Below are 26,171 nucleotides of genomic sequence, written 5' to 3'. Positions count from 1 at the left end.
TCACCCCGTCGTCAATCATCAGACCTTTCTCGAAAGGCCCACAGAGCCCAGCGCTGTCTGAGGCGCAAGGCGGAGGAGGTCCTGCCCACCCCCCAGAGGTGTCGAGTGGTGGGGAGGTGGATACAGACATTGGACAGCAATAAGTGCTAGGAGGGAAATGGAGCTGAGCGGCCTGTGCAGATAAGCAGATCCGGCTTCCCATGGTCACTGCGACAATTAGTTCAGACTGTGTAGCAAACTGCTTAGCACGTGCTCGGCACTTGGGGAACTCGGGTCCTCCCCTGTCCTCCCACCACCCGGGAGCAACGGAAGCCAGAAAGGGACGGGCTGGGGTGGCCACACGGGGACTGAGTGGGTTTGGGGCCCAATCTAGCCCGTTTCCTGGGGAACCAAGGGGCCTCCCAACTCTGGCAGACTCCCTGCTTTTTCTGCATGGCAAAGCTCTGGCTCCAACATTATGCCCCTGCTGATAACGGGTCCCAGCCACCTGCTCTCCAGCCAGGAGGTGACTGGCCTTCCTGAATCTGAATCTGGGCTCCTTCCCTTATTCGCTGGGAAACCCTGGCCAAGTTTCACTCATCTCTCTGAGCCTCGCTTTCATGATGTGGACATGGGGAGAAGACCTACCTAAAGGCTCGCTTGTTCAATAAGGTTGTGTAGGCCAAGTGCCCGGCACACAGGGAGCACCCCCCACCCCCATCTCGGCCCAGCACTGAGGGGAGGGGGGGCTCTAGAGGAGGGATCGGCCCTGGGGCGGGAGCAGGAGCGCAGACCTGGTCTGGGCAGGCCACGTCCAGCCCTGGGGGAGCTCAGCATCTGGAAGGAAAGACCAGGCCAAGGGCCCAGAGCTGTAACGGGAGTGGAAGGTCACACACATGGGCAGACCAGCCCCAAGCCTTGTCTGCTGAATGTCTCGGCCACAGTCCTCACCTCTCTGAATCCCAGCATCCCCAGCCGAAATATGGGTTCTGGTGAGGGTAAAAATGAGACCCCAGATACATGAAGTCCCCCAGCCAGTATGGAACACGTTTATCTCCTTACCCTCATCCGTCCATTCAACACAAAAATATCCGGGCTGCATCCCCAGCAGGTGCTAGGCCCTGTGGTGGGCAGGGGGCTGAGCCTGTTAATGCCGGGCAGAACCCCATCTGCTTTAGAACCACCTGGCTCTATGGGAGGGTGCAAAGCAGTTCCTGGGCTAGCCTAGGCTCACCCTCCTGAGAATCTTGCCTCCGTGGAAAACTTGGCCTGGACAGATCCTGGGAACAGCCAGCTTATCCGGGGGGGCACACCCATGGCGCCACACCACCACACACCAAACCCGAGGCTGTGAGCCACCCCCTCACGGCATGGCCAACGTCAGCTGCCAGACGGGCCGACTCCTGGTGGGCAGGGGAAACTCTGATCCCAGCCCACCCCCCAACACACAGAGACATACATTAGAACTCAGAGCTGGTCACTTTCACGGCTTTGCCTCTGACTTGGCCAGCTCAATCGATCAGTCGATCAAGGGAGAATCAGAACTCAATCACAGTGACAACATAATTCAATCCCTGGGAAGTGCGTCAGAACCAGGGCTCCTGCAGATTCGTGAGATGGCCTGGAAATTGGGAAATGAAGGTATTTGGCGACAGACCCCTTGAACAGGCCAGGCCTCGGCTGATGCACTCCCATTAACCCCGACTTCTCTCGTCCCCAGCAATCAAAACAGCTTCTCTGATAGGGAGGGCAGAAAGGACAAGCAGAAATCGGATTCAGGGAAAACAACACATCCATGGCACCCTCCCCCCTTCCCGAAGCAGCGCTGCGAGCTTTACATATTTTATCATTTATTCTCACGTTGTCCCCAGCAAGTCGTAGGCGTGTGGGCCTTGCCTTTCACAAGAAAGCTGTGAGGGAGGCTGGGGTTCAGAGGTGAGGGGCCTCCTGCCAGACGCCCAGCAGGAAGGGCTGGGGTGGGGGTGGGAGAGTTGGGGGCTGGGGTGTGGAGCCAAAGGTCCTTTCTGGTGAAACTGTGGCCTCAGGCCGCTGAGAGGCTCCAAGACAGTTCACACCATGACACGTCCACACAGGCGCCTCCTCACCAGCCTCCCAGTCTCACCACCACCCTCACCGAACCATTTTCCATACAAGCCACCAGAAACACGGCCCTTCCCGTGTCAGCCTTCAAAGCTTCCAGATCAAGTCATCACTCCCAGAGCTCAGCGTCCAAGGCCACCTTACCTGCCTGACCCCAATCCCAGGTGACACCTGTCACCAACCATGTCAGCTCCAGAAAGCCTCTTGTGGGGTCCTGCAACTCCTGCTTCTCACCTCCCAGTGCTCCACCGGCACGCCCTCTCCACCTGGCTCTCTCCAGTGGAACCTTACAGGTACCAGTGCAGGGGCTTCCAGGGGAGACGGATCTGGGTTCAAAGCGTTGCTGTATGGCCCTGGATAAGTCATTTTACTTCTCTGAGCCTGGGATTCACTTATAAAATGGAGCTGTTTCAAGGTGAAGCCTAGCTGATGCTAGCATGTGTAAACCCCTGATGGACACTCTGATGAAAAAGTACTCATAGCAATAAGAGGAGGAGCTGTTTTTAAAAAGATAGCGGGTAATTCTACACAAAGAATAACCCTATTAAGAGCACTGGCACTGGTGAAGGAGGTGCTGGGCATGGGGTGGGGAGCCTCTAGCCCTGGCAAGGTGGAAGGTCTAGACTCAGGACTTTCCCCTTGGGACATACCCCAGGACTGGGCCACTGGGGAGTGAGGGGGTGCTTCAACAGTGCACTGCTGGAAGTCAGTGTTGCTTTGGGATTCTTCCCGCTTTCCATCCTGCTGTTAGGCCGATCCTATGGCTTCTGTGGCCTTGGCCTCCCCCCAAAACCAGGTATCGAGGGCCAACCAAGGAGACTCAAAGGGCAGAGAGCTCATGGTCCCTCCCTTACCTATGAGGACAGAGAGACTGGGCCCACCCCACGCCACCCCCCAGCTGCCCATCGGGAAATCCCTCCCGACATCCTGACGCAGTTCAAGCAAAAGCAGAAACATTCTTTCTAACCTGCAGCCCCACCTTCTTTGCTCCCTGACACAGGGGTCTCCAGGTAGAATCCCAGATTGCTGACCCCAGGCCCCATCGCCTGTGTGGTCCGCTCTCCTGTGAAAGGTGTCAGGCACGTCCCGCCTGGGGCTGTGAGCAGGAAGCAGGGCTGGACCCGCCCCGAGGCCCCTTTCCTCCAGGGCCCAGGCCCTTCAGATCCAAAGAACCATCCATTTGTGAGAGTTTGGTTTTTCTCTTTTTCCTTCCTTTCCCCTCTAAGCAAAACTGCGTGGCGACTTCTGCCTCTGTCCCCAAGGCAGTTCCAAGGGGCCCATCTCGTCCCTGCAGAAGTGATGGCGGTAATTCTGTTAATGGGAAGCAAGACGGATGGTCCACGGTGCCCAAAGTGCAGGAGGCAAGCCAAATCGGGCCGCCCCCGGAGGGAGAAGAAAAGTGTTGCCGGAACACACCCTCCTTTGGGGCCTTATTAGGTTTTGAAAGAGCTGCCGCACTCGCTAAAACCTGCTTTTGCCAGCAGAAGCCTCATTTTACAAATATACAACAACAACAAAAACCCGTAAATGGGAAGAAAACCCTGAAGATTAGGCTCCCCTGCTACAGCGAGGCAGCGTGCCCGCTCAGAGCTGAAGTCTTTAGCCTCATCGACTCTGGGTTTAAATAAATAGGTCTGATGGCCAGCTCACCATTTTGTGAACAAGGAACACGCAGTTTCCTTGCTGCTTAAGGACTGTTTGCTGATGGTAGGATGGGACAATTCTGGAAACATTTTATTTTAAACAGCTTGTCTGTGCGCCGCCTCCCCCCCGTCCCCATGTCAGGAAACCCTAACGCCCTGGTGTCAGTCCGGGGAGGAACCCTTGGCCAGTCCCTTCTCCAGTCCCATGCCCACAGGCCCTCACCGCTGAGAATCAGTGGCATCTCTAAAGCAATTTCACTGTGGATATGGCGTCCATTTCCAAAGTTACGCAAAGGGCTCCCCCCCCTCTCCAATCTGAAGTCGAGCCACTGAATTGTTCTTTGGGCTTCGGGTGGTCCAAGGACAAAATGAGGGTGGATGGTGAAGCTGGCCTGAGATAGCCGTGGTTGATGACAGGCTGTCCGGGGCTGTGTGATCTTGCAAGCTGTGGAAACTCTCTGGGCACCCTGCTCCCTGCCATGGAGCTAACCCTACCCCCTCACAGCCCTGGAGGAAAGACCTCCAGACCAATCTGAGCATTCCTCTCCACCACACCCCCCTGCAGCGCCCAGCACTGCCCCGACACACAGTAGGTGCTTGCTGAGCATCTGCTCCTTTGAGCAGGACACATGGCTTCTTTTGATGCTGGAAACACAAAAACGTCCATCCACACTAGGACAGAATGGTTTAGGGGGTGTGTGCTCTGGAAGCCAAAGGCCTGGGTTCAAATCCTGACTCAGTCACAGACTCACTGTGTGCCCTTGGGCTACCAACTCAGCTTCACTCAGCCTCGCTTTCCTTGTTTGTAAAATGGGACTAAAGAACCTGACTCACAGGGTCACCAGGAGGAGTCAGTGCAAGAATACGTGGCCAGGACCTGCCCAGGTTGGCCCTGGTAACCAGCAGCCCTGAGAAGGAGCAGTTCAAAGTCTTGGGAGAGCCTGAGGGAAGATTCCCACAATCCAGTTGGGAAAACCACTTTGTCAAAGACAATTGAGGCAAAGCAAGCCCCACGGTGCCAACCCAGCCACCCCCCTACCCGAGGAGCTGGGATCTAGAACAGGCATCATGTGAACTCTCAGGAGGCTGTGGGAGTATCACCCCAGGAGGGACCCCCACACCCCAACTCCCCTGCATCTGTCTCCAATACTCAGACCAGCAACACCGGACATACTTTACTCCTGTCTTGTTTACGCCAGCTCTCCCCAGCCAGAAGGCCAGCTCCGTTTTGCCTCTTCTGTTCATTATGCCTCTTAGAACCGTGCCTGGCTCTGCTGGATCAATGAATGACCAAACAAAGCAAGCAAGGGAAGAGTCCCAGGGGGCAGCTCTGAGCTGAGTGTGGAGAGGAGCACCTGAGCGCCACAGGTGCCACCAAGCTGCAGTCCTCACCCCACACAGTGTCGTTGTCTGTACAATAACAGGTACCTATTGCTGAATGGCTGCTAAGCGCGTGCTTCCCTCACTGGGTCATGAAAACTCCCCCAGAGACAGGAACTGAGATTTCCCCCTCGCTTTGCAAGGGAGAAAAGTGAGTCCCCCAGTGGGAAGCAACAAGCCAAGGAGAGTGATGAGCAGAAGGTAAGGGGCGTGGCTGGCCTGCAGGGTGTCCAGGTTAACCCACCACCTCCTCCCTCTATATCTCGGCCTGAGACCGGCCACAGGGCTGGCTGGTCTGAGGAGGGGTGGGGGGAGCTGCAGCTAGAGCCTCGGGACCTGCTCCCTGCCAAGGAGGGTGTTTGCTCTGAGGCAGGGGCCGACAAGCAGCAGCAGCTAAGGTCTGGCTCCTGTCCCGTCCCCATGCACGTGCAACGGATAGTGGAGGCAGAAGACTCAGCCAGGCGGTGGTCCCAGCACTGGCTTTGGGCGAGGCCCGGGTTCAAATTTCAGTTTCCAAACCATGTGGCTTATAGCTTTGGGCTGGCGGCTTCAATCTCTGAACCTCAGTTATCCTCATCTGAAAAATGGGGCCAGTCCAAAGTTGTTGTGGGGATTGACAAAGGCAACCCGGATAAAGCACTTGGCCACATCGCTGGCACACAGTAGGTGCTAAATAATAGTTAACTTTCCTGAGTCTCCCTCATTCATGTTTTCGAGAGTAACAGATGTCCACATCCTGTGGCTGCCAGCCCCCCGCCCCCGGCCCCAGTTCAGAGCTAGGAACAGCGTGGGAAGGCTGGCGAAATCTGAGCTTCCCACCCTCTCTGATCCCCAGGGCACCACCTGCTTAGCGTTCTTCCCGAGTGAGCGGGTCAGCAACCTCATCATTTGATTTCTGACCCTAGTCACCCAAGGACAAGAAGTCAGAAGAGATTGGTTTGTCGATGCAATAACATCAGGCAACTACATGAAGAATGAAATCGGGCGGCAGGGGGCATTTCCAAGGAGACCCACATCCACGGTGTGTCCTTGGCAAGACAGGCCTGGGGTGAGGAGGGAGACCAGCTGGTCAACCACTGCATTCACAGCCCAGGCTGGTGGTCTGCAGAGAGTACCTCACAGCAGAGCTCTTCCCCCAAGTAAGATCTGGCCCCAAGCTCTCTGCAATGTGCGCACTGGTGGGAAGAGGCTACAGCCCTCCCATCAGGGCCAGCTTCACGGGCATGTGACCAGTGGCTTCGTCTCACCCTGCCCTGCCCTCCGGAGGGAGCCCAGTGCTTGGGGCTTCATGCTCTGTGTCCACTGTCTTAAAGCCTTCACTTCATCTTTGAATTTGTGCCAACTAAGTGAAGTCCGGTGGGACAATGATGCATGTGCTGGGCGCTTGGAGCCTGAGCTCATAGGTGGTCCTGCTCCTGACCCCCTACCCCAGTGACCTCTGCCACCCTCCACCCTTGGCGGGGGCCTGGGTGCAGCCACAGGGGCAGGTGCGCCACGGGATAACTGCGCGGGTCTGCACTCACCCCGTGAGTGTCCCTGTGCCCAAGGCAGCATGGCATTTAATCGCTAAGAAAAACCACCACGACAGGTAGAAAGAGATGGCAAAGGAAAAAGCTTTTCTCCTCTTTTTAAACAAGGGGACCTGCATTTTTACTTTGTGCTGGGACGCACAAATCACATAGCCGGCCCTACTTTCTGTTTATATGACCTTCTGACCCCCATCCCCTGGCTTGGAGGCCCCAAGGGACATCCCTAGGCCTCTGCAGAACTAGAAGGCACCATGCGGTCTGAGACAGTCACTGGCCGAAAAGCTTCTCAGAACTCAGCCCTCCCCTCACCCCTGTCCACGGAGCTTCTTTTTTGAATTCCTACCGCTGCTCACTTACTGTCATCTCGTGGACCAGGCCCCATTCCCCGTGCTCGGGACGTGCCGATCGGTCGGACACTGAGCAGTGATGAAACAGGCAGGACTGACGGCGGCGGTGGCACAGCCAACGGGGGGAGGCTGACCCAGCAGAGCCTCTGGGAGAGCGTGGAAGGAACGGCTCCCCACACGGAGGGAGTGGGAGTGGGCAGGAGTCCCTCATCTGTAAGGCGGAGACACAAGGGCTTCCTTGCAGGGCTGTCGGAGGCTGGGGGGCTACCACGTCTGAGCTCTGCGGTGTCGCACGGCAGGGAGGAGGGAAGGCACACGGAAAGGCGGGGGGCCTGGGTACTAACTCAGGGACAGTCTGCAGACAGCTCCCCGAACAACCACAAAACCAGCAGCGAAAAGAATGGCCGAGGGGCGGAAGTGTCACTTCCAGAGCCCCCACCGCGTGCCAGGCATGTGGCGTGGTCCTGGGTTAGAGACTTGTTCCTGTGGTTTCTATGCCTGCCCGACATTTCACAGATGCCGCCTTTCTTTCTGTGATTTACAAAGTCCAGTTAGTACCAGGTGGCAGCGGCAGCTTTTCCAATAGGACTGGTCACGGATCGAGCAGAACACACTGTGAATACGAGCTCAGAAGGCAGCCGACCCGGGTTTGACCCTGGGCCATCCCAGCTGTGGGGTCTAGGGCAGATCTAACCTGCCCTGGGCCTCAGTGTCCCCTCTGTCACTTGGGATCATTAAGAGTCACATCCTCGCAGGATGGATGTGAGGATGAGATGAAATGACATCGGTCAAGGGCATGGCCCGTTGCTATTGTCCCGAAACCCCAAAACCTCAAATCCAAAACCTGAGCGTCGTGTGGCACTTCCCAGGATCGCGTGGGTCTGCTCCCTCCTTTCTAGCATCTGCCCCGACTCTGCTCCAAGACTACTCTCTTCCCCCATTGTCATGGCGCATCAGTCCATAAATATTTAAACAACATGTCATCAGATTATTATAACATATGATCTATAGCACTGATGTGCTGCAGTTCTGCGCATTTGGGCTTCGCTTTCAGAATATCGAAACATAAAATATTTATGTATTTAGCCAACCACGAGATCTCACATTCTGTCTCAAAATGCTGGGTGGCGGCAAGACGCGGAGCTGAGACGCAACGTGTGAAGGGGATGCCTTGTTCTCACGTCGGTTCCTGGGGCATCTGGATTGTTTCTGGTTCATTCCAGGGCCTGTGAACGGTGGCTGGCTGGGTTTGCCACAGCACGCAGAGGGCCGGGACCAAAAGATGCCATCAAAATGCAGGGAGAGTTCAAACCACAAGTACTGTGTCATTTTCATTTGGCATCTCCATGGGCCTACGCATAGTAGGTGCTCAGTAAATGTGCACAGGGAAATGAATTCACCTGTAGCCCACAGCAGCACCCGATGGGCTGGCACCCAGTGGGGATTCAGTAATACCTGCTCTTCTGTTTCATTCCATCCCCAGTGTCCAGCACCAGTCCAGGCACAGAGTAGGACCCAGCAAATGTTGCCAGTGAACAGCAATGGAAGGAATAAATGCGTGACCAAATAAATCACTTAATTAGCTAATAAATTAATGAGGGATAATGACTCCCTGTCTGCTGGTCCGGATTACACAGTGTGAGACCTTCCTCCTGAGAAATAAAGGCTCTCCAGTAACCCGTAGTGGATAGGCAAAGGGGTTTTTCTGGGTAATTAAATATCTCGATTGCTAACATTAGCACATCACAGTGACCATATGTCCCAGAATTTTCAGCACTGTGCAATTTCAAAGATGCCGCCCATAAGCCATTCGAGCATCCAGAACATCTTATATACTAGCAACCAAACAAGCATCTTCCAAACAGCCTCTCCTGTCCCCAAATGTCACTAAAATGCTTTTACAGACCACTGCCCTTTTGAGAGTTTGGAAACTGTGGTCATCACGTGCCTAACCGATAGATGGGTGATATCGGAAGGCCTGGGATGTCATAGAAGCATGTGCAAACAAAAGTTGTTAGCTTGGAGTAAAAGTATGTTCTTCGCATAGTTCCCAAATGCTGTGCTGTCACCATCAAGAGTGGGCAGCTCTCACCCTTGTCCTCAGCCTCTGCACAGACAAAAATCCATTCCTCATTTCCTCTTGGGTGAGCTGAGGAGGCTGGCATTTAAAACAAACACAAAAGGCCGCTAAAATTCCTGGGGGAGATGAACAAAGGAAATGCACACACACTGACTCAGGCACACCAAGTTCACACTTGAGATCCTGGTGTAACTAAATCCGGCTGGACTCCGCAGGACCCGCCAAACGTATGGGTGGGCTCCCTGCCCCCGGCTCCCCGTCTGTCTGCCATGTGGTCCCCAATGGTCCTGCCATCTGGGCACCCACCCTGGTGGCCTGCCAAGGCCACACCAGCTAGGGAATCCCTGCCCCTTTCAACCCACAACTCCCCATTTTCTGGGTGGGGTAGTCTCTGGAGTCACTTGGGAGAGTTAAACACCTCCCTTTCCCTAAGCAACCCTCAAAAGATTCGCCCTCTAAAAAAAATAGTATACCTGACAGAAAGTGTAGCTTAAAGACACACACCCACCCATTCCAACCCAAAGCCACTGCCACACAGGCATCAGGAGCCCCCTCCACAGGAAAGAAGCAAACGAAAAGACCTTGATAACGCTCGGAGGTATAAGCCCTTCTATAAGTGTAGGCTCCTCCCCTGGAATAATTTGAGCTTTTATCTAGGAAACCTCCTCTGGATAGAGGCGGGTCAGTTGGGCACAACTCAGCCTTTCACTGCCCACTGGGACAGGCAACGTTTGCTAACCGATTCAGTAAGTCCACAGAGACATTCCTCAAGGATCCTGCCACTTGCCCACTTGAAACCTTCCGTTCATTCACTAAGTATTAACTAAGCACCTGCTATGTGCCAGGCACCGTGCTGAGCACCGGGGACCCGGTGGTGGTCTGCGGACCAAGTCTTATCCTCACAGAGCGCTTCCGTTCTAGTCCGGGAGGGAGATAACATACGGAATCAGGAATGGGGAAGGGTCCTGAAGAAAAGTAAGGCCAAGTCAGGGAATGGGGAGTGATGGAGTGAGGGACTGATTTCAATAGGATGGGGGGTTAACAGGGCCTCTCTGGAGAAGTGATTTTTGTGGTGTCCTGAATGAAGGCTGGGGGCAAGTCATGGGAACACTGAGGGGGGAAAGGATTTCAGGAAGAGGGGACACTGGGGAGTATATGCTTGAGGAACAGTAAGGAGGCCACATGGCTGGAGTGGAGTGAGCAAGAGAAAGATCCTTTAGAAGTGGGGTGCGGAGGTAGCAGGAGCCCCTCTGCTCTTGTAAGAAAGACCAAATCTGGGGCGCCTGGGTGGCTCAGTCGTTAAGCGTCTGCCTTCGGCTCAGGTCATGATCCCAGGGTCCTGGGATCGAGCCCCGCATCGGGCTCCCTGCTCCGCGGGAAGCCTGCTTCCCCCTCTCCCTCTGCCCCTCCTCGTGTTGAAGCCTGCTTCTCCCTCTCCCACTCCCCCTGCTTGTGTTCCTGCTCTCGCTGCGTCTCTCTCTGTCAATTAAATAAACAAAATCTTTAAAAAAAAGAGAGAGAGAGAGAGAGAGAAAGACCAAATCTCCCCCAGATCCCCGCAGGCCTGGGCGGCCTCTTCTCCCACCACTTGCTCCTTGGTAGGGGCTGTTCCTTCAGCTGCCTGGGAGACCCTCTCCCAGGCCCTGCGCCTGGGCACCAACTCACAGCCCATACGACAGGCATTTCCAGATGGCAGCCTCTGTCCCCCGACCCTACTGACCAGACCCCGATGCTGCAGCAATTAATTAAGCACCATACATCCTAGAGTCTCTGTGTCTGTTTCTTTGTCCATAAAATGGGCATAAGGATACCTGCATCGGAGAATTGCTGGGGGATGAAGGGAGCTAATCCACGTGAAGGGTTAGAACGGAATGTAATACACAGTAGGTGCCTGGTACAAAGAATCCACCGAAGGGGTCAAAAGCTGAGGAAGGGGCAGAAATTTCTGGCTTCACACTGCTGGGGGGCTGCCCACAGCCTAGGACCCCAGCCTCGCCCCCAACGCCTCACCCCGCAGCCCCACCCACCCACTCACCCTGCGGTCCACCGGCCCTTCACCCCAGCCCTCTCAGACCTCCAGACCTCCTAACACCCAGCCTGCTCAGAAGCCCCTCCCTCCTGGAAAGCCCTGCTGCTACCCCAGGGAGCAAGTCCCAGGAGCTGCCAACTGCAAGCACCCGCAGGGGTTTACGACACAACTCCTGGCCTCACCAGGTGGTTAGAGGTGTGGAGTGGGGCCGTCAGAGGGTCTCCGGGCCAGCTCCCAGAATAACACCTGACCCACAACGCTGGGAGATATTTCTCCAACGAATGAGTGAACGGACGGCCACATACCAGCCAGTGCGGGTGGATCTGGTTAACCAAAGTCCCCTCCACCCACACAACTATGAATGGGTCTGTGTTTCGGCATCCGACTCTTTGCACACAGTCCAGGCCCACGCACCATGACCAGAGCCTTGGCCTGACAGGTGGGGAAGTGTTCTGATCAGCCACAACCTTGGAAGCTGGTCACTACCTCCCTGGGCCTCAGTCTCCCCATCTGTAAAATGAGAGGACTTCGTGCCTTGTATTTTTAAGCATCAGAACCTTGAAAAAAATTTTTCCACATGACATAAAATTAACCATTTTAAAGTGAACAATGCGGTGTCGTTTAGCACATTCACCACCTCTCTGGTCCCGAAACAGTTTCATCACTCCAAAGGAAACCCCACACCCATTGAGCGGTTGCTCCTCATGCCTCCTCCCTCAGCCCCTGGTAAACACCAACCTGCTTTCTGTCTCCACAGACTTACAGATTATGGATATTTCATATAAGAAACTTTTCTTAAAATGACTCCCATGCAAACCCTCCTTCTAGAAAACACATAACGGGGTTAGTGCTGTGGGAAGACAGGGTTAGGTCTGCCCTGCCCCAGCCAGCATCCTTCACCCTCGGTGACCTTCCAGGGAATGCTTTCATCCCAGGCCCCTTCCTTTTGACAATTCTAGGCCTAAAGTTGGGTTTCTAAGGCAAATCACCCCAGCCCCCAAATAGTGTCCAAGAATCAAGGGCCTCGAGCCTGGGGCTACTGGCCCATTTTCCAGGTGAGGGAGTAGAGGTGCTGGGTTCAAAGTTGCCTCCAGCGCCCGCTGATGCTCCCCACTCACCACACACACCATGGTGGGGTCTCAGGTGGGAAGACCTGGCCAAATGCCCACAGAAGTGGCCCCTGGAAGGGCAGCCGCTTCCGTGGGACCTCGCCTCTCCCTCAGGGACAACAAGCCAACCGGCCAGAACCCCACACAAACGTGCAGGGACGCCCCCAGGCCTCGCTGTTCAGACCCTCCAGGAGGATTCCGCTTGCTCGCTTTTCACCGAGAACTACCTGCCCCCAGGCCCAGGTCTGCGACAGCCGCTTCTGTCAGCACAGACCTCTGATGGGGCCCGACGCTGTGTAAATAATTAACAAAACATCTGCCTTGCTTAATAACACACTGTGGCTGACACCGCTCTCGGGGCCTCCCGAGACCCTCTAACTCCAAGAGGAGCACAAGATACTGACTTCCAAACGTTTTCCTGAGCCGCCCAGAGTGCCCTGACTTAAGTTCCGCCTCGTTTTACCAAACTGCCATGTCTCTTCCCCGGGGCTATTTTGAGGGTCATGATCACAGGGCAGCGCTTCAGTGGCACCTGGAAGAGATCCTGACCCTGCTTTTCGGCCCAATTCGGGCCTCAATACGCAGGGGCGCTGAAAATGCTCTCGACAGGGAAACAACCTTCCTGGCCCAGTGACCCTGGGAAGGTCCTTAAAGAGATGAATCACAATTTCTTCACCTCCCATAAAATCTCAGGCAGTGAGCATCAAGCACTTCCAGGGTGCGACCCATGTGCGGAGGGTTTCATATCCACTATCTCCTGTAGTTCTTCCCTCATACATTTGAGGTCCTAATATTGTCTGTTTTCCAGATGGGGAAACTGGCTCGGAGAGGTGAATGACTTGCTCTGGGACGCCCCACCTCCCTCCATTTGGTGCCAAAGCTCAAGTTCTTAATGTGAATGTGGGCTGGCGCCTTCCCCTCCTTGGGCCTCAGTTTCCATTCTGTAAAATGGGCGTGTGGCTCTTCTCTGGATGGTGAGCCTACTGGATTTCTCAGGGGCAGCATGGACTCAACAGAGCTGAAGGTCATTTGCAGGGTAACTGCTGCCCCTTTGCAGATCTCTTCCTGACAACTCCCAGTTTCAAAGACTTTGGGGACAAGGAACAAGAGAGGGCTGGCCTGGGGAGACAGGTCGTGGACAAACTCTAACGCTGCCACTCACCTGCAGCAAGGGACTCACCCTGTTCCCTCAACTGCAACTTGGGCACTTTGGGGAGTTCTCCTCTAAGGCGCCAGCTCCCTTCGCCAAGGTCAAGCACTGCCCCTCCCCCAGCCTAATTTTGAAGTGTGAGGCTTAAACAACTCGAGGAAATGCAGGGCGGCAGGCTCTCAATGGCAGCTTCCCTCCCCCTTCCCTCGCAGAAATTCCTTCACACTCTATGGAATTCCTACATAAAGCCCCTTTTTCTTTTCTATGAGGTCACCATCACGCAGATGTTGAAGAGAAAGAAAGAGAGGCTCCATGTGGATGAAGGCCCTTGGAACTGAATGCATTTCAGATCCTGGCTGCATCACCTTTCGGTTCTGCAGGCCCCTCACTCGTCTGTCCCCCAGAGCCCAGCCAAGGAGGCCGGTTGGGTTTGGGGTGCGGTGACCCCGCTGGGAAGGCCAAGAGGCCTGGCCAGAAGACTGGGCCTTTGCCACCAGACCACCCGAGCAGGAGTCGTCTGTGGAAAAATCCAGAATTGGAGAGAACGCAGCAGAGGCTGTGTATGTGGGTCTGCTTCCATACAAGCAAGTCTGTCAGAGGGACAGATGTCAAAATGCTAGATCACACTCCACGGTCAAGTTCCCAAATTGAACGTCACAGGAAATTACACCACCAACTGATCTGCCCCAATGTCCGCTCCTGTCTGGAAGCGGAGTCTGAGAAGGCTGTTGCTTTAATTCAGTTTGGGCCAAAGGAAGGGGCTGTGAGTATGTCACCCAGCTCAGACAGGAATGGGTGAAGCCAGCCACTAACCGACCTGATTTTTTCTTTTTATAAAATAAAACATTTTCGGGGCACCTGGCTGGCTCAGTCGGTGGAGCATCTGACTCTTGATCTCGGGGTCATGGGTTCAAGCCCCACAGTGGGCAATGGGCTCACTTAAAATAAATAAATAAATAAATGGCTAAAAAGATAAAAAATAAACATTTTCCCCAAAGGCCATCCTGTCACTACCCAAGCAAGAGTCAGATATAAGATGGCCAAATACCAAAAAAGTCCACTGAGGATCTTTGGCCAATCCTGGTCATCTAGCACCCACTCGTTGTGAAGCAATTTCACAGACACCCAGGGGGAGAGCACCCCAGATGACCTCCCCACACATACTCCAGGAGCACCCCTGCTCCCTAAAGCTGCACGTTCTGGTCGCCAGCATTCTGGCAACCATCCAAAGTGACAGCCGAGGAAAGGACCGCTTCCGAAGAATGACATCAGCAAAAATAAATAAATAAATAAATAAATAAATAAAGATAAACATGGAGAAACAAGGACTCTTTTTACCTCCCCAAATCACAGGCCAGACGGGAGAGAAATCCATCAATGCCAGAAATGCGGTTGAGCCTTTGCACAAGATCTATTATTTCACACCTTAAATTAACGCATCTCAAAGCAATTTGCAAATGTTCATCAATTCACAGAGCATACTCCGAAGGGAGAAGGAATACCTTTTCCTTCCAACATCAAAGGACCCTTGCAGGGGCCCCGCACACCCCCAAACCCGGTCCTCACACACTCCTCACACACCATGTTCCTTTCAAGAACCGCATTGTAGAAACCCGTGATAAGAATGGAAATGAACGAGTCAGAGAGACAGGCACGGGGCTAAAAGGGCAAGGGACAAGAAGCCCAGGCAGAAATGATCCTGTTGTCAGATATTCAGAACGGGGAGTCAGGGCCCTGGAGGTTAGTCGCCATCACCAGGGGTCGGAACACACTGGGCTCTTCCTGAGGGCAATGCCCCAGCGGACTTCCTCCCCACACCAGCCTGGAGATGCCAACCCGCATTTCATCTTGGATGACTCACCAGGGTCTTCCACTCTCCCCCCTCTGACTCCCTTGCTTGGTCTGACCCGAGAAGAGGAAGGGGATATTCTTCTCTTTTTGACAATTGTTTTGACACTTCCTTTCTGAAACCAATCTTTGGCACTTCATGAGGAAAGAAAAAAATGTGAACTGCGAACCCTTTCTGTCGGGCAGTCCTGGCCCTGGGCGTGGGTCCTCCACAGGAGTGGACAAGGAAGGAGGGCAGCGCCTTCAGGAAGGCCTCTCCCGGAAGCCGGGAGCCTGGTGAGGACCCCAGCCGCACAAGGACTCGGAATACAGTGACCATGACTTTCCAGCTCCAGTGGGCAGACGGCAGGCTCCGCTCAGACAAGCCTGAGTTCAACCCCAGGGTAAACCGCACAGCAGTCTGTGAGCCCCAACACATGATTTCATCTCTCCGTGTCCCCAGTTTCCTCACCTGTAAAATGGGCGTCAGGAGAGTTCCCGTCTGCCTGTTGCTGAGTGCACTGAGTGAATTAAGGCCCTTAAAGCTTCTGGTGCCGTGCGTGGCACACAGTATGTCCTCGATAAGTGGTGGCCATCGGCTGTGGTGCTACTTTCACAAAGCTATGCCTGGCATTTCATCTCGTTGAGCCTCAGTTATGTCATCTGTAAAATGGAGATGACAACCCCCTACCTCACGGGGAAGATTAAAGGAGTAGATGTGTGTGAAGGCACGGAGCCCCTGGTCTGTGCACCTTCAGAAGACAAGTGTCACGCCCCTATGCAGAGGACAGGCTTGAAGTCAAGCAGGTGACAGGATTCTGCCTCAAACTCCTCTCAGCAGTCCCAGGACACAGGCTGGACCTCTCTGTCTCTCTGCACAGTAGGTGCTCCCTAAACATGCTTTCCTGTCCCCTTTCCCTGCTCCCTCCTTGCTCAGGGCCACTGGAAATGCCACCTGGCAAAGCCAGGAGCTTTGATTCTTGCAACCCGAACAATCTGAATGGCCCAAAGCCCAGACCAACCTGGGCCACTGCTTCACTCTGAGACTTTATTTTCTGAAGACAGAAACTACTTTTTAGTCATTTCCGAAGCAGACGGGACGGCAGAGGCTGACAAACCACAGGGACCATTTTAAATCCTGGGCCTTTTCTTCTGGGAAGTTAGGCAAGAACCTTCCCAAATGTTTGCCCGTGGGGCTCTCTGCCAGGGAGTGACTCATCCACAGCTCCCCACAGGCATATTTTATTTGGGGGTGGGGGATGGAGGGAGGGCCTGGCCTTGAGGGGAGAAGGAGAGGCAGCATTTCCAGCAAACCCAGAAGGTGTTTTTTTCTCTCTCATTTTTTTAGGACAAAAAAGAAAAAGAGTGTGGATCTTTTTTGTTTCTTCCAGGTTTCGTTTGCTAAAAGAAGACGTCCAAAGTTCAGTCGGTAAGCTGCTACATTGGGAACAGGCGCTTCCAGCCGGCTCTGCATCCTTTTCAATGAAATTCTTCTTCCATTAACACCACGATTTTTTAAATGTGCCTCCAAGATTTGCCTGCGCACGACATTTTCCCCTCAGAAAGGCAAGCTGAGTTTTGAAAACTCAGAGGAAACGAGGGAGCTCGGTGTTTCTAAAGTTGGCCTTAAAGCAATTAAGACTTTTGACGGCCGAGATTTTCAACATTTATAAAGCCCCCCAAAAACCGTCCATCAAAGCTGCAGGACAGACCTTGGAAACCAGTGTCCCAAGCCTGCTGTGATCAATTTGTTACTGTCTTGGGGGCTCATGCTTGGAGCCCAGGCTTAACAAATGAATAAATCAGATGAATATCTACTTAGCAGAGCGGGCAGAGAGAGAGAGACCCTCAGATACACAGACAAGTGTCCTGGGGCCCCTGGCCTTCCCAGGGTCAGGACCGAGCCACCCCCGCACCAAGGCCTCAGGGGGAAGTTATAATCTGCCAGGGTCAGAGAGGGGGGAGAACAAAGCCAAGAGACCTAGAGGGGTATTTAGGAAGAACTGAACACAAGTCCTCTAGTACCAGGCCAAGTAGCTCTGCCAGGCCCACCAAAGCCCCAGCCCAGCCTGAGCATCCTGGAGCCGGACGCAGGGTCCTGCCACTGGGCCCCACCAAGGCCTGGCTCGGAGGCCTCCCCCTCTGCCAGGCCCAGCCTCGCTCTGCGGGTCTGACCTCTGTTCTCAGTCACCACACAAGGCCCAGCACCCACCGGGTGCCCACCCCCGGCCTGCTTCTCTCCATGGGCTTCCTGGCATCCGGGCCATCAAGATGCCTGATGGGTGCAAGGGGGGACCCTCAGCCTCCATAATAAACACGCTCACACACTCCCGGACACAAAATACTCTTTCGTATTCGTACACTTTTGTCCTCGAAGGCTCACAAATGCACACGGAAACCACTTGTGAACACTCACCCACGTGCGCATACATACTCCCTGAACCCAGACAACTCCTTCACAAAAATGGGATCCCACGTGAAGTGCTTGGCACACTCCCTGGCAAACAGTAAACAATAAATGGCTACAAGGGAGCCATGCCCGTGTCCCCCGCACTCATTCACCGCAAACCACGCAACCCAGACCCTCCGACGTGCACACGCACCATGCCCGCCACGGCACGCACACACTCGGGCGCACACCCCAGGGGACACACAGACACACGCCGCCCACGCACGCTCGGACGCACGGCCGCCGACACGCTGAGACTCGCTGGTTCACTCGCGCCCCGGCCTCCCACGTACACCCCCGCCCGCTGTCCCCCACCGATTCGCGGCCGCGCGCGCGGGCACGCGCACCCCCTCGGCCCGGCTCTGGGTGACGGCCCCGCCGCCCGGCCCCCGCCCCTTCCAGGGCCCGATCCTGCCGGGGCCCCGGCCCCAGGCCACTCACCGGCGCGCGGGCGGCTCGGCTGCCGGCGGGAGGAGCGGCGCGCGGCCCGGCGGGCGGCCGGCCGGAGCGGAGGGTCCCACACGAGTCGGCGGCGCGTCCCACACGAGTCGGCGGCGCCGCGGCCGCACGCCCGTCCGCTCGGTTCCGCCGCCGCCTGCGCGGGCCCGCGCGCGCTCCCGCCCCTCCCCACCGCGGGGCCGCGCCGCCCCCTGCGCTCGTGCGGGCTGCCGCCACGCTGGCCCGGGGGGCGCCCCGCGGCTACCGCACGGCGCTCGGACCCCTCCGCGCCCCGGAGCCTCTGGGACCGCGGGTGCTTAGCCCAGCCGAGCCCCACCCCCCCATTTCAAGGATGGGGAAACTGAGACCCAAACTTTCATAGTGATTCAGACCCAGCTGACTCCCCTCCACCCCTTCTCGGGTTCTAGACACTTAGGATTAGGGTCCGAAGTCAGCGAACTTGTGTGCCCCTCCCCTGCATCCTTGGGGACCCATCTACTAACATTGCTCCCTTCACGGCCGCGGTCATACTGGCCAGTCAACTAGTGCTTACTGTGTGCGGGCACACATTCAGAAGTAGGCTCCAAGGGTATCTCCATAGGGTGAATGCTGCTCCCTGCCCTCAAAGTGCCAGTGTCTCCTCATCTGGAGCTCCCCTATTCCTGTGGACCCCAAGGTTGTAAGAGTCAATGTGCAGAGGTTTCTGGAAGGCTCTATTAATGAATGCTTAATGCCCCCTCTAAGGAGACAGAGTCTCCATGGGGCCCTAAAAGCTGCAGCTCAGTTCCCTGCCTCACTTTCTAAGGGAACCCGCACCCCCCCTCCCCCAAGAAGGGACGTGCCTGGCTCATACAGTTCCTGTTTCCACACGGGCTACTTCTCCTCCACAGGCAAAACTGTGCTGTGTTTCCCCAGGAATACTGGAACCAGGGACTGACACTGACCGCCTGCCGGCTGTCCAGCTTGGTCACAACACTGCGCCGGGCACAGAGAGGTTAGCCCAGCACTCCGCCTGGCTGTGATAGATAACAGTAATGACACCAGTTGAATACCCACCGTGTGCCAGGCTCACAACTGCACAGCCAGCCATTCTCTGCAGGAGGCATCATGCTACATTCATGCCCATTTTACAGATGGGACAAATGAGGCTTAGCACAGAAGCTGAGAGAAACACTCTCTTGCTCAAAGTCACCCAGTTGGTAAGTAGTTGAGTAGGTAGCTGGACCACAGACTGTCTAATTCCAGTGCCCGTGTGCCTAATCTAGGCAGTCCTACCTCATGAACAGCATAGCTCTGGGCTGCTACTATAAGAGGGGACAGGTGGGGAAGCAGCTGGCCCAGAGGACCCAGCCCAGTCCCAGCCCTTCCACAAACCAACGGGGACAGAATGGGTCATTCGGCACATTGGTTAGCGGTTTAGTTGGGGACCTGCTTACAATCCCACTTCACATGATATGCATCGCAATAAATATCAGATAGATTGAAGAGGTAACTATAAGAAATAAGCATTGCAAAAAGTAATAGAAATAAATAGAAGTTCTGAGACAGTGTGTTGCAGTGTTACTAGCAGATCAGTGATCTTGACCATATCAATGCAGAAAACATTAGTTTCTCCATTCAATCACCCGACACACATCTCTGAGCACTTTATATGGGTCACGCAATATTCTAGGCACTGGGATATGGTTGTGAACCAGATATAGCCCTGACTCCCTTGGGGCTTCAATCTGGGGGTGGGGCGTGTGGGGAAGCAATTGCAAATATCTGGCATGGTTGAGATTAATAAGTTTGGTGGAGAAAATAAAACAGGAAAGGGATAGGCGAGCCCAGGGGTGATTTTTCATAGAGGGTGCTGGAAGAAGGCCTCTCTGATGAGGTGACATTTGAACAGAGGGGAAGTGATGAGAGGTCTTCTGTATGTAGGACAGGCCCCTGGTTCCAAGAACAGTCCTGGTAGGCTACAGAGCAAGAACCTGAAATTCCCCTTTGAAGGAAACTGAGAGTAGTGCCAGACCACCAGGAAGAGAAGCGCTGGGACCACTGCAGTTTGCAAAGCCCTACCCCAGCCTCATGGAGCCGCCTTTTTAACAGCTACTCCTAATATCCTCATTTTCCAGTTAGGAAACTGAGGCTCAGAGAGGTCAAGCAAAGTGCCCCAGGCCACACAGTACACATCTCTGCAATCAACAGAGATGGGTCTGACTACGGGCGAGCAGACATGAATGCTGAGTGTTAGGGGGATAAAGAAGGCTCGTGTCCCCCCCCTTCCTGCCCTCTTGGACTATAATTCAGGAGCTGGCAGGGTGGAGCATTCACTGTTTTCCTGGCCTTTCTCCTCCTCGCCCACTTTCTTCCCTCTGGCCTGGGTCCCAGCCCCAGGTGGTACGCTGCGGGGAAAAAATCAGGTCTAATTCAGCCGAGACCCTCTGAATTCCCTGCACTACCCCCACTACCCTGGCCAGGGTACGGGGTAGAGGGGAAAGGGTGCAACCTGAGCCCCATTCAACTTTTGTTTTTAACTCAAAGGATTTTTCAGCAAGTCCCCAAATGAGTCACCGTGAAGAGGTGCTTCGCAAAATGACTCCCAGAATTATAATCAACATCTCCTTGAGCTCGCTGCCTGACACTTCCTCCCACAGTGGCATTTGTGAATCTAGTCTGGGAGAAAGGCTCTCTCTGTTCACCCCCAAGAGTTTCAGGATTAAGCCTGTGTTGTTTCATTATTTCTCTGCATTGGGATAAGAGAAGCTATGATTGCCGGCACCTTCTCTGCACCCAGCTCTGCATGAGGCATTTCATTCTCCCAGCATCCCTTGAAATGGCGGTCATGCTTTCTGTTTTACAGATGAAGAAGCTGAGGCTCAGAGTAGTAAAATGGTTTGAACACAGCTAGGATTTGAGCCCGGGTTTGCCATTGTCTTCAGTATTTGGGGAGGGAGCAGTGGGGGACGAGAGGAGGCATGAAAGACTAGAATCAGACCAGGCCCTTTGGACAAAAAGTCTTCTTGCCAGCTTCCCGATGATGGGGACTTTTGTGGGGGGGGGGGCACTCTCTGTTTTCCCAGGAAGTCTCATTTCTGCTTATTGTCGGGGCAAGATTGTTATTAACAGCATCCCTTTTCAGTCCAAAAGTATCTTGGTTCAAGTGATCAACTTTAGGGTCACCCTGGATGTGTGCAAAGGTCACTGTATTGGGCGTTTCAGTTTTTACATTATATTCAATACAAAATGGGGGCCTCTTGTCTGAGAGGCCTTCTCCACATCCTGATGGCTGTGTATCCAAGCAAGAGTTTATGGAGCCTTCCAAGAGCAGCAAACCCAGCTGGCTGGGGAAGGAGTCAGGGCTGTGTGTCAGGACTCCCTCTCTCCCGCCCCAGCTCTGCCGTGTTCTCCCTATGTGACTCTGGGCCAGTTTCCCAGCTGGCAAAGTGAGGGGTGGATCTCCAAAAGTCCTGTCAACTTTGACCTTCTAGGGTTTCCCATTGCCCAATGAATGCTGGGAAAGCAACTAACCATTTTGGCGAGGACCAGGAACTCAGGGAGCCTCCCTCCCCTCCATGCCATCATACGGTTCACTTTTTTAAACAGCATACCTCATTTTGAGCTATTTTAAGTTTTAAAACATTAATTGAATTTATTTTTTGAAGAGCTGATACACACAGCTCAAAATTCAAAAGGTGCCAGAAGGATACGTGGGGAAAAGTTTCCTTTCTTCCTTATCGCTCCAGCTACCTCCTTCCTTTCCCCTTCTTTTCTCTTTGTTCCCCTGGAACGAGCATTGCCAAACACACTCTGTTCCCAGACAGTGTGTTTTGTGTGGGTGCGTATATATGTACGTGTGTGTGTGTTTTCTCATTTTTTGTACAAATGATGGTAATTGGTCCACACTGCTCTATACCTTGTATTTTCTTCACTCCTTGGAGACTGCTTCCTATCACTTCGTTAAGAGCTACTTGCTTTTTTATGATTGTATAGTATTCTAAAATATTTGCACTTAATCCCCATTATGTTGGCACTTGCTCTGTGTGCCAGTCTAAACACTGTGGGAGATAAAAGTTTCAGCCATGGCTCTGGCTCTTGGGGACTTACAGTCTGGTTGAGAGATAAGCAAAACAGAAAATACTGGCGGTACAAAGAAGAGCAATTTCTCTAGTGGCCCCCAAATTCATTTGTGAGGTGTGGCTTTGGGGCTCATTTTTTCCCCAGCTCCAGGTATCTGTAGGAAGGAAGCCAGCCCTGGGTTCTTTTGAGACTTGAAAACTCAGCCGTGCAAGTTCAGGCAATCTACTTCTTCCTTCTGGGCCTCAGTGTGCTCATCTGTAAAATGGGGGCAGTCGGCCTCTCTGCAGGATTGTGATGGTCGCAGGAGATTGTGTTCCTGAAAAGGCTTAGTGAGGAGTGAAACGCCACGCTCCCTGGCCAGAAGGTCTGGGGAGGCTAAGATGCCACTGTAAGGAACCGTACATTAGGTGCAGGGTATCATGGCTCTTCCTGCCCAGAGGGAAGCATCTTGTAAGCTTTTTATGCTTTGCTGATCCTGTGATAGGGGCTGTTACAGTTATCTCCTTCCATCTTTGGCAGTGACAGTCACCAACTCTGGGTGTGCTGCAGGCTTGTCATGGTAGACCCTTCACCCAGAAGAGGCCCCGGAATGTGGACACAGCATAAGCGAACCATCTTAAATGAAGGCATGGAAGGCCACTGGGGATTTTCAGTCCTACTCTCAATGACAGATGGAATTGGTTCAAAGTCAGCCCAGCCAGAAGCAGAGATGCACCCGGTGATGTGGCCACACCCCTGCATCTCCCTGCAGTTCCCTCCAGCACCCTCCAGTACCTGCTGCTGTTTCCACGAACAAATTCAAGTGCCACTGACTCGTGATGAGCACCAAGCATCCCAGCATCATTAATAACAGTGCCCCCTTTGATTCTCTAAAGTGACTTAGATCAGACAATCGATGATAAGGCCACCCCGTTATTCATGTCAAATGGAACAGTTACGGGCCAGGTGAAGAAATCAATCATCACCTCTGCCGGGGACTGAGTCAGGCACTGTGTGATGTAGGCATCAATGTCCCCGATGAGCACGTTTACAGATAAGAAAATGGATGCACGCAGAGGTTAACCAGTTTGTCTAAAACAAAATTTAAGGAAGCATCTGGTGGTTCCACAATCTGCGTTCCAGCTCTCTCTGCTCGGAACTCAGTCAGCTGGGTCCCAGGCTGGCCATCTTTCTCCCCCAGGCATCCAGGCATCCACTTGGCTTTGGGGGCCACGGGAGAGGCCCCGATTGCCCTTCTGAAACTCCTAGAGCATGTGGCTAAGGTGAGCCTCCTCTGGGCCCGAGGCCTCCCCTGCTTGTCTGGTAGTGCTGGCTGCTCTCAGAGCAGATGGAGGTAAAGGGCCCTCTGGATTTAGGGCCGATGACACCATGCATCCATCAAGATGTGAAAGGAGTGCTCCAAAGGAGGAGATGGGTATTTGGTTGTTGCATTTCTCAGCCCTGCCCCCAGTTTTCTGGGAACAGGTGTAATTTTTCTAGGCATCAAGACATGCCAGGCTTGTCCTGGGGGCGAGGAGAGGAGGAGGGACCAGATGGAGCCCGGAGACTGGCAAACGAGAATGGGAGCAAGGAGGAAGAAGGCAGGGGCAGGGAATCAGAAAAGGGTTGATAACGTTTATTCGAGAAGATGCTTGTCAGAGTCTGGGCACTGCTACTCCCTACCCACCTCCTCAAACCAGCCCTCCGTACCAGGAATGGGAGCAGCAAGGGATCAACCTTTTGGTTGGGAAAGAAAATCCATTTTCCCTCATTCTATAATATTCAGAGGGACCTGGTTCTGGGGTAGCCATTGCTGTTTTGGGGTGATTCCCCGAGGCAGGATGCACGGGTAGCAGACCCACACCAGAGGAGAGGCAGTGAGTCTGGGGATTCCAAAACCCCTGAAGAAAGAGGCATGTGTGGGCACTGCTTGGCTCAAAACCGCAGGCTTTGTGCTCTGAGTCGAGTTGCTCTGGCAGACCCTTGGGGTAGGCAACCGTGTTGACCCCATGCCTTCTGCCCAAAGCCAGGGGCCAAATAGCACCACCTGTCCCCCGCACTAGCCCCCCAGAGCTGGGCTGAGGCCCAGGGGCTTGGCAGAAACCCAGCCTTGGAGCCAATCAGATCAAGGTTCAAAGCCTTGCTTCCCACCTACTAGCCATATGGCCATGAACCAGGGTCTCCGTTTCCTCAGAGCAATTGGAGGTGATGATATCTTTTCACCAGTTCATGATTAGGTGAGGAGACCAAGTCATCACCTGGCTGAAAATAATATTAATATCAATTGTTGATCAGACTCAAAACCTAGAGCTTTACATTTTACATGTGCCATTTCATTTCAGGATCCCAACAAGCCCGTGAAGTGGGTGCTGGTGTTACACCCTTTTACAGATACCCATGCAGCAAACTGTTGACCTCAGTTTCTATGCCTGACCAAAAAAGGCTCAGAGAGGTGAAGTGACTTGCCCAAGGTCATGCAGCCAGGGGCAAAATAGTGAAGCTGCAATTTATAATAGATATGCAGATGTATTGAGCTGGCACAGCTAGCCCCAGACTCTCATCTGTACAATAAGCATAATGCTATCATGAGTCACTTCCCACTTCTGGCAAATCCCATACTATATGCTTTTATTAAAAAAAAAAAAAATCCCTGATTTGTGGTGTTTGCCAATTTCCATGGTGTAACGTACTCCCACCATGGCTGATATAAAGCTACCAACAAAAGCCTTCGCAATTCCCAAATATTTAACCACCAGCTCTTAAGGATCAGCACCCGCCAGCCAGTGCAAACCTGGCTAGCACATCACTGGCCCAATCTATCCCCCTCCCCAGGTTCTCTGAAGGGGGGTCCTGGTCTCAGTGCTTTAAGATTCAATTTTCCTGTGCTAGGGAAGAAGGAAGGCAGCCAGTCTGTACTGAGCACCTACCGTGTGCTAGGAACTATGCCATTGCACCCATACCTAGGACTTGCTTTCGTCTTTCCAGCAACCCCTCAATGAAGGTGTCAGGATCCCTGTTTAATAGGCAAGAAGAGTGAGGTCCCCCCAAAAAGTAACATCTACTGGCCAAGGTCACCCAGAAAGTAGATGGCAGAATCAGGATTCAACCCTGGTCAGACCCTCCCTCTCTTCCTCCCTCCCTCTCTTCCTCCCTCCTTCCTTCCTTCCTTCCTTCCTTCCTTCCTTCCTTCCTTCCTTCCTTCCTTCCCTCCCTCCTTCCTTCCTTCCTTCCTTCCTTCCTTCCTTCCTTCCTTCCTTCCTTCCTTCCTCTCTCTTTCTTTCTTTTCCTTCCTCCTTTTTTCTTTCCTTTCCTTTCCTTTCCTTTTCTTTCTACACTCTTTCCACTGAAACAGGCTGTGTCCAAGGAGGTCTGGGTCTGACATGAGCAAGTCATGGCCCTTTTCTGAGTCTCCATTATGCCATCCATAAGGAGAAGGAATTGCACAAATCAATACCTAATGATCGTTTCAGGCCTAAATGAATCACAGTTTTAAGATTCCAAGTGGGTTCTTAGTGGAGGTGGGGGTGGGAGCTCACAGGGACTGAATGAATGCATCCCCGAAGGAAAGAATGGCCCGTGTTAACCAGGGACAGAGGTGGCAGGAAGGCCATACTGCCAATTGTCCCTGGGACATGTGTACTTGGAGTCAATGTGGTGTTGTGGAACCAACTTGGATTTGAACCCCAACCCCTCCACTTCCTGGCTGTGTGATCCTGGGCTCATAGCTTCACCTCTCTGGTTGTTTTTGGTCCTGCTAGAAGTCTGCCCTGTTGTTCTGGAAGCCTAAAGGGGCAACGAAGGGTCCCCAGTGTGGAAACCTTTGCAGCAGGTAGAAGTGGCAAAAGTCCTCTATCTTCACAAACTACCATGACTCCTTTTCTCCAGCCCCCTTTTCCCCAAGTGGATTTTAGCAACAGCAGAGCTCTTTGCTCTCTGGCCTGGAAGCCCAGAGCAGCTGAAAGTGGAGGGGAAGGCCTGAGGTTTCTGTTTCCAGCGAAGGCCGAGCCAAGTCCCTCCCCCCTCCCCACCCCCGCCAGTCTGGGCCCACCTCCCTCTGGCCTGCACCGGCT

The 26,171-nt window shown here is 53.8% G+C and overlaps 1 protein-coding gene and 1 pseudogene across 2 annotated transcripts in view; one reads left to right on the top strand and one right to left on the bottom strand.

Moving 5' to 3' along the window:
• NEK6 (NIMA related kinase 6) overlaps positions 1–18,172 on the bottom strand; it is an 84,143-nt gene extending 65,971 nt beyond the window's left edge. The window contains exon 1 of one of the 2 annotated variants that reach the window (XM_028107727.2): positions 18,064–18,172. The gene's annotated coding sequence lies outside the window, so the exon portion shown is untranslated. Of the gene's footprint in view, positions 1–15,207; positions 15,242–18,063 lie in introns of those variants that run through there. The other variant, XM_028107725.2, reaches the window with a different exon arrangement.
• The window catches only part of LOC114212912 (heterogeneous nuclear ribonucleoprotein D-like pseudogene), a 51,786-nt pseudogene continuing 43,392 nt past the window's right edge, over positions 17,778–26,171 (top strand).

This window comes from Eumetopias jubatus, unplaced genomic scaffold (genome assembly GCF_037043125.1).
Source record: "Eumetopias jubatus isolate StellerSeaLion01/CBP00866 unplaced genomic scaffold, mEumJub1_p1.0 scaffold_15, whole genome shotgun sequence".
Lineage (NCBI taxonomy): Eukaryota > Metazoa > Chordata > Mammalia > Carnivora > Otariidae > Eumetopias > Eumetopias jubatus.
The sequence above is the reverse complement of the archived record's forward strand: the minus strand, read 5'-3'. Positions and strand labels throughout refer to the sequence as shown.